We start from the raw sequence: 9,071 nt of genomic DNA, 5'->3' as shown, positions 1-9,071 counted from the left end.
ATGGGCTATACTCTCGGTCGGCGCTTTGCAACAGGGGCACCCCGCTGGTGTCTGAAGTGTGGCGCTCCATTTTGCAGTTAGCTCTCGAACCGGGAGTGAACCTACCCTGAACTGTATATAAAGTGCTCTATCCCGTGGTGTCTGGATAAAATCTAGGTATGGTTCAAGGAGAATATGCTGCTTATGAAGGTAAAATTCTTCAGTGAGTCTTCCTGCTCTTTGGTTACTAAGCTCCTGGGCATTGACCCAGGCCCAATAGGAGCTTTTAAGATCAGCCTTGCTAGGTGGAGTTTGAGTATCCCATGACTCCTTGAGCCCGAGTGCACAGAGGTTTTTTTTTAAGATTAAGCACCCAGCTAATTCTTTGATTACCATCTAAGGCCATTACTTCAGTGAGCACGGAGGCATAGCTGGTAAGCTCAGGAGTCGGGCGCAAATGGGCCCAAAATAGCAATGGCCATAACCTGGCTACATCTTTAAAAGAATGCCTACCCATATCGCTCATTAGTGGTTTCAGGGGTACATTGCAGGGGAGCATCACTAGATCTCTAAGAAATTTGTGCTCTGATCTACTAATGCTATCCACATTCTCGAAGCCCCATAGTTCAGCACCAAAGAGTGCAGAACTAACTGCTTTGGCTGCTTAAATTGTAAGGGCAGGGGCCACAGGTCTGCTCTGTGAGGAGCGGTGCTCTCTTGCTTGTGCTCCTGCCACACGTTTATGATTCAAAAGCATTTTGTCAATGTGGTATTTTCACTGCATTGTCTCAGCCAGACTTATTCTAAGTAATCAAACGTTGTTACTTTTTCCAAGCAGGTTCCATCTAAAATAAAATTGCCTCTACTTGACCTGTAAGGGTTAAACACCATTAATTTAGTCTGGAGGTATTGACAATTAGCCCCCTGGAGTCGCAAAAAAGGCAGAATCTATCTAGAAGTTTTTGTAACCCTGTCGGTCTCTTAGAGATAAGCAGTGTGTCATCTGCGAAGAGAAGGGTGGGGACCCTATCACCAGCCAGGGAAGGGGCGTCAGATGGAAACTCTTGAAGAAAGCTAACCACCCCGTTCATATATAGAGAGAACAGGGTGGGTGCCAGGATGCAGCCTTGGCGTACTCCTCTATTTACAGGGATCCTATCTGTTTTTTGTCCTTGGGACCTCCACCTCACTTGGGCATAATTGTCCTTGTGTAGGCGAATCAGCAGGTTCAGTAACAGTGATGGTATCCCCATTTCACCTAGCAGATGCCACAACCGCTCATGTGGGACCAGGTCAAAGGCAGTCTTTAGGTCAATAACTGCAAAATAAAGACTGCCTTTGCCGATTAGGACCACCTTCCAGTAAATTAAGAGCAGCCTAAATGCTTGGTCCACTGTCTCTGTGCAGGCCCTAAACCCCGCTTGATATTGGGAGATGATATTCTTTTTATCCACCCAATGATGGATTCTCTGCAATAGCACCCTGCCAACTACTTTTTGCATAGCATCAATCAAACTGATCGGACGGTAGTTGGCAGGGTCATCCCGTGCACCTTTTTTAAAAATGGGTACCACCTCTGCACCCTTCCATGACTCCGGTACTGCACTACCCCTTGCGATAGAATTAATTAAAAGCATAACATAATTTGCCCAATTAGGGGAGTCTGCAAGAAAGAGATCTCCTGGGAGGCCATCGGGTCCCGGGGCTTTTGCTGGGACTATTTTCTTTATGGCCATCTCTACTTCTTCTAATGTGAAGAGGTCAGCAGTATTCAAAGCAGAGTGAGGACTTAAGTAGACATGTGGTCCCTCTTAGGGGGTTAAGTTGGTCCCAGAGTAGAGCTTCCCAAAATGATTAAACCAATCCTGACTTGTAATATGGTTAGGAATCAGGTCTGGATCTTTATTGCCTGATCGCCTAACCATATTCCAGAAGAGGTTGGGGTCTCTAGCTGCACTTGCCTCTTTTAAGTTCTGCCAGTGGGACTCGTCCCACTCCAACTTCGCACGAGAGATAGCAATTTTATAGTTCTTTCTGTATTCCTTAATTAGGGGGCAATTTTTGCTTTTTATTGCTAAGACCAGGGTCCTTTTTTTCTCTCTACAATCCCCGTTAAACCAAGTATAGCGCTTTTTGGCACCACCCCTTAGTTTGCCAGTGTTGTTCACTATGAAATAGGATCCAATCTGATCTGCCATTCTATCGTATAGTTCTGGTATTTTTGTCAGACCATCTATTTCACCCAGGGCTTCCAGTAGTAGAGCAGTGTTTGTACTCAGGGCATGGCTAATGCTCATCATCGAGGATTCTTGGGCAACGACTCTAGGCCATTTAAGGAACCTTCTACAGCTTGAAGGAATCAGTTCTTTCATTGTCATAAGGGGCCCTTGGGCCTGGTTTGGGGGACAAAGGAGGGCAAAAGGGGTTTCCATGCTCGGACTAAGCGTATTGTGGTCACTGTCAGAAGAAGGGAGCACTTCCATATCTAGTTTCAATTTCCAGAGTCTCACGTCTACTAATATATAATCAATACATGAAGGACAATTTACTCTGTTAAATGTATTGGCTCCTAAAACATCAGAAGCGGTTCTGCCATTCACAGCCCTTAGTCCGATTTCTAGCGCAAGTGCGTTACTCTGGATTGCAATTTGAGACCACTTCTTAATGGGAGGAATATTTAGCAATGGGACAACCCACTTCGTGTCTTCCTCTTCTGTCCCCAACAAGTCCTCAGAGTCTAGTGGCTCAAAGGTGCAATTAAAATCCACTTCTATCATAGCGTATGAGTTTGATGGACGTTTGGCAAGCTCATGTTTGAGGGACAGGACAATATTTGATGTTTTACCCCCTTATACAATCATTAAACAACTCAATGGTTTTACCTCCTCTGCTTCCCTTGATCGAAAGCCACATAATGTCTGGAATGTCACAATGATGTTCAGTGATTTGGCAGCCCAAGTCGATCTTTATACAAACAATGAGACCTCCAGAAGGCCGCCCTCTCCCCATAGAGGTAGCAGATCTAAAGAAGCAGGTATAACCAGATTTATATAATGGAGCTAAGCTCCATGTTTCTTGGCAAATGCAGATATGGTGTTCCTTAATCAAGTTGTTTCAATCGGGAAGCGACATTTTACTATGGAGACCTGCAATATTCCGAGACAAAATTTTAAGCTGGGGTGTTGGAGTTCCGTCACAGTTAAGGATTTGTTTTGTCAAGCAGAGTGGAACGGGAGGTGAAACAGAGATGTTAGCAAGCGCTACGACCCCCTGGTCCCTTAAGCTGCATCCTAGGTTACCATTATGGCAGTTAGATTGTAACAGAATTAGATGTTCGTCAAAAGTGATACTTGAATGAATAATGTTAGGGGTACTTTGATTATTAGTAGTTGAAGTGAGTTGTAATTCCTGCCGAGGCTGGTGAGCCCGACATAGTCAATCCACAGCCTGTAACGGGGACCCTCTAAGTGTAGATAGTAGCTTTGCACTATTGTGAGCCCTGGCCGCAGCAATTGTTGAGCAACACCTAGTCTGAATGGATGAAGAATCAGGAGAGCAAGTTCTATACTCTAGGGCCAAGAGGTTTTCCGCTAGGTCTGGGTTAGTCAGGGTAAGTTGATGCAGTCGGTAAGCTGGTTAATTGACATGCATCTCCGTGCCCTGATTATGTCTTCCCTGATCAGCGAGCGCCAACCCCTGACATGGCGTAACCAATGTATGGACTTATTTATCAGGGAGTCTTCATTCTCATATCTTGCACCTATTTTGGGAACATTAACCATAAAGACTGTATGCGCTTGTACAGGGGGACAAGGTAATTGCTTGCTCTGTTGGAAAGATGATTTCTGCCCAAAGGTGGAACGGATAGAACCTCAGATGGTCTTCTACAATTTACAGCAACTTTAGAATAAAGATTTTTATGCAGACCATTAGAGGGGGGAATTCCTGAAGAGCCTGTCAGATTAATAGGCAGAGCCTTAGCGGCTTGTCCTGAAATAGCTATGGGTGCTAGTTGCTGGCCACAATCGATTGATCTCCTGATGTTAATATCTGATGCAAGTTAGATGGTACACAAATGCCTGATGTTTGTAATATATTGTTAGGAGCTAAGAGTTTTACAGTGGCCACGAGCTCCTTAATCATCACTTTCATAGATCCAACCTCCTTCTGAAGTGATTTAATAGTTTGGTGGAGGGTCAGTAATGAGAAAGAGCAAGTGTCAACCTGAAAATGGCGTTTTTGTTGCTTTTCTGTTTTGTTGTCGGTTATTATGCCGTTCACTAATTTTTGAATCCGGAGATAAGTCATTTCTATTTTGGAGTGATCTGGTGTCAAAATACGTTTTAGCATACAATTTCCTTTTGTGTCCATACTCATTCCAAGATGGCCGCCTCCTTTTTTATTTTAGAATTGTCCGTTTTCTCTTACATTTTTTCATGGTTACGTAGCGTAGCGCATTGTCGTTACGTTTAAAACCAACCCGGAAATGGCGGTTCTGTTGCTGTGTCGTCTTGTTGCCGGTTATCATGCCGTCCGTTACATGCTAAATTCGGAGGTAAGCCGTCTCGAGTTTGGAACGATCTGTTATTATGAGCACATTTTGGCATAGAATGTTATGATTTCTTCACTTGCGTTAAAGATGGGACTCTTTGGTGTTTGTTTTCTTGTTGGTATACTATTGAGTTAGCTTTGACGAATTCTTTTTTACATACTATTGTTTTGATTATCTGTGTTTGTTTTGGTGCTTGGCACGAGGTTCTTGGTTAGCTTTAAAGGGATAATTGACTTTCTTTTTTGATAATGACTATGTCAGCCTATGGTTAGCTCTGAGACATTGTATTGCGCAAAAATGTCTGATGATCAGATGTGAGGAGCTTATAATACTGCTTGTTTGAACGATATAAATGTTTTAATAACATGATGATTGACAGTTATTCATCAATTTTGTAACTGCTTTTGGGATATGTAAATAATTATGAAAGTTGTTTATTGCCTAATGTTAGGTGTGATGTATTTGTTTCTGATGAACAAAATCCTTGTATAGAAGGTTTTTGCAAATATTTTTGGTGAAAATTCCTTCTTTTTCTTTTTGAGATTCTTTGGTCCAACATAGGATTCTTTATTCATCTGAGGGACTACTCCCTGTTAAACATCTCTAACCTACTTTTAGGGGCAATATCTAGACCTTCGTATTTGAAGGTGAGTTTATTCTGTATTTGATAACTGTTCCTGTGCCATATACTTAAACATCCAACTATGATGACATTGGGTTTTTGTATCCCTGTGTTACAGATGTTTTTTGAACATTGAATATTTGATACACCACAATGAGTTGTGAACAGTTTTGAATCATACTAAAACTCTATGGAATGAGTATATATTCATGTAACTACTGATACGGTGAGCGCTCCCCCTCTCCTTTTTGTCATGTTCTTAATGCAAAAAAACTTCTCTTATTGTGGTTTATGTAGTTTATTTTTCATTGGTGAAATTCATATGTAATTGTTTCACATTATAAAAGGAAACAACCAAGCCACTGCAGAAATCAACCCACCCCACAGAGTATGTGGCAGAAAGATAAAAACTGTGAAATAGTAACATCAACTGACACTGAGGATTTATTGCCCCCACCATCATTTTCGGACAAAGGCCCTGAGAGTCTCCCTGTCTCTGCATGCATATTACAGCCTCTAGTTGTGGACAAAGCCAATTGTGCGGATTACACGTTGCCGTTTGAGGGAATTGACAACTCTGTCTGCACGCAAACTGAGTTCTCCGACCGAAATGTTCAATCTAAACCCAATGGCAACTTGATTGAAACTATTGTAGACACCGTTTTTAAAAAAGTTGAAATTCAAATAGCCAAACAATTTAATACTATTTTTAAGAGACTAGATACAATTGAAAACCTTGTCAAAAAAGAGGATACTAAAAGGAAAGGTATTGTCAGTCTAGATGCTCTCCGGGGCGAGAAATTCATGAAAGAGTTAGAATTATTATGTAACGGTATGAGGGAGGGGGGTCCGGCCGTTATTGCTGACCCTGGACCTAGTAACATCAAAGGCCCAACTATTTCCAAAAATGCTTCCTCTAACTGTAGCCTAGTTAATACACCACCCGTACGGAACACTGGCCCAATTCATGATCCCTCTGAAGCAGCAGGAACTGTAATGGCCAAAACTGCAAGTTCAAATGTTAAGGCTATTACTATTCCATTAGTCACTCCACTAGTTAGGACAGGCATCACCATGGATGGTGCAAGTAATAATGGAGGTGTACCTGCAAAAAATAGACCCACTAACAATCAAGGGCCACCCCTCCACTTACCCCCAGAAGCTAGCCCATATGTCCTAGTTTTAGCAGGCGTCCCACCCCTTAAAGAAGGCCAAAACGAGTCATGGGCTCAACTACACAATAAATGTATCGATTGGCTGACTAAACATAAAGGGGCAAGATGGGACATTTCAAATGAAATTATATCAACCCGTCGGGTGTGTTGGGTGGGTCCACAGTACAAAAATATTAGTGGGGACTGTATAGTGATTAATTTTAGACACCCAAACTCTGTTAGATTTTTCATGGATAATCAAAACATTCACGTCAGTTTCGCCACTGCAATAACTCTCCTTCCACTCGGTTATTACTACAGGCCCCCCCATAGACCACCTCAAACGACCCATACTATTTTCCCTTTATTTAATAGATTTCCCGCCCTATCTGATTTAGGAAACCCAGATTGACTACCATCAACATCCTCTAGCATATCCAATGAGGTTACTAGTACTGTCCTTTTGGAAGAATCAAATTTAACATGCATCGATAAGATGTGCCCAGGTAGATTAGTACCTCCTCATGTAGTATGGCCCGATTCTCCCACCGCCCTTCCTTCCTCGCCCATAATTTTACCGGTTGATACCTTGAGCATCATTAGTTGGAGCATCGCTGGGCTCTTAGGAAAGATGAAAATCAAAGAATGGGTTACTTGGATAAGTAATTTTGATGTGGTAATGTTGCAGGAAACTTGGTGCACTTGTGCTCAACTATTGGATGGCTTTTTCTGTCATAACCTTATTGTACCATCTCCTGCTATGGGGCGTCCTAGTGGCGGTCTATCTATCTGGGCAAAAATTTCTAAGGACGTTAAGATTGAACAATTAAATGTGGTCAGTAAACACTTGATAGCTGTGAAATATGCTGCAAGGTTAAAGATTTGTTTTATAAATTTTTATAACAATGATTTCGTTAACCATCCCAATCCTATGTTTTTAGAATTGTTTAATTTTATCGATGAAATCGCTAATGGTGAAAAGTATGGCCAATTTGATGGTATTTGTGTAGGCGGAGATTTCAATGCTCACATCTATTCAACATCCCCGCCTTGTAGACGAGGATCTGAACTATTGGATTTATTACATAGCAGGGATTTAGATGATGTAATGGGCTACGGTGGAATTACTGAGGAAAAAGCACCGGCTCCTACCTACATTGGCCGAGGCAGTTCAACAACTATTGACTATATATTTACTTCCTCCCTCCTCAGCAGTGTGTTACTTAAATCTGAGGTTGTTAGCAGTTCATATAGTGACCATCTGCCAATAGTAATTCACCTTAAATCCATTAAAAAACCTATAGGCCCACACGAGATTGGGGCCTCAAACATTATTACATCTACAGATAGGCTAAGGATTGTATGGAGAGGGATTGATAACCAAAGAATTTTAGCTAATGTGATTGGGAATCACCCTCTATTGATTGCTAATTGTTTAACATTTGGCGGCACTGCTATAATTAAATCTTTTTGCGATTTGTGTGCAGCTATAAAAAGGGCGATCTCCAAACCCATAAAAGAGAACAAAATAAACAACCATAGATGGTTTGACACCAATTGTTCGAGGGCTAACAGAGAGCTCAGAAGGGCATTGGAAGCTAATCCCCGAGATGTGTCCCTCGTCAGATCATTACGTCTTAAATATAAACATACACTAAAAGTTAGATCTGAGGAGCTGTTGATAAGCCACTGGGACAATTTAACTAAAACTGCTGTTCTAAAAGACTCGACAGGGTTTTGGAGTGAAGTAAAGGTTTTGAGAGCCCTGGGTAGTAATATTACCCGGATAAATTGCAATATTACAGGAGACTCATGGGTCAACCATTTCTCTAAGCTCTATGCGGCGGCTGGAATTCAACCGAGGACATTTTCCCTGATAGTACCATAGTTATAACATTAGAGGAGGTGGAGGAAGCCATTAACAACAATGCCGGCAATAAGGCTCCTGGTCCCGATGGCTTGTCCATTGACCAAATAAAATCTAACATCTGTTTCTGGGCTCCCTTACTCTGCAATCTTTTTAATAATTTGAGTAAGGACTCCATCCCCTCGACATGGTCCAACAGTACCATCGTGCCCATTTTTAAAAAGGGAAATAGAATGGACCCGGGGTGTTATCGACCAATATCTTTGATCGATAACACCCTGAAGGTCCTTGGAAGGGTTCTATTTAACAAAATCAGTACCTGGGCCGATGAGAACTCTATCATCCATCGTTGCCAGTTGGGCTTTAGGAGCAAACTTGGTACGGTAGAACAATGCTTGAATCTCAATCTCTTAATGGCCAAATATACAAGAGCTAAACAATCCCCCCTATATTTTGGTTTTATGGATTTAAGTTCAGCCTTTGATTTTGTAAACCGCTCTCGCCTTTGGGCTATACTTTTAAAATATGGTTTAGATGAACCTTTAGTTCACTTCTTAGCTAACCTCCATCGTAACTTGAAAGCTAGAGTACGAATAAATAATGAAGGTGAGGTTTCAAATGATATTTTAATTGGCAAGGGGGTGAGACAAGGCTGTGTCCTGGCCCCCTTGCTTTTTATATTATACATTAATGAATTAACTAACTCTTTATGTAACCTGACAAAGGACGTTCCTATCATCAATCAGAGACCTATCCCGGCGTTACTTTACGCAGATGATGCGGTCCTTATGGGCCGCACCCCGAATGCTCTGCGCATTTTAATATCGGGATTTGTTAACTATATGTCTGATCTTGGTTTGTGCACTAATTTTAGCAAATCTTTTATAATGACCTGCG

Source organism: Triturus cristatus, chromosome 2_2, assembly GCF_964204655.1.
Source record: "Triturus cristatus chromosome 2_2, aTriCri1.1, whole genome shotgun sequence".
Lineage (NCBI taxonomy): Eukaryota > Metazoa > Chordata > Amphibia > Caudata > Salamandridae > Triturus > Triturus cristatus.
This window is presented reverse-complemented; position numbering follows the sequence as displayed.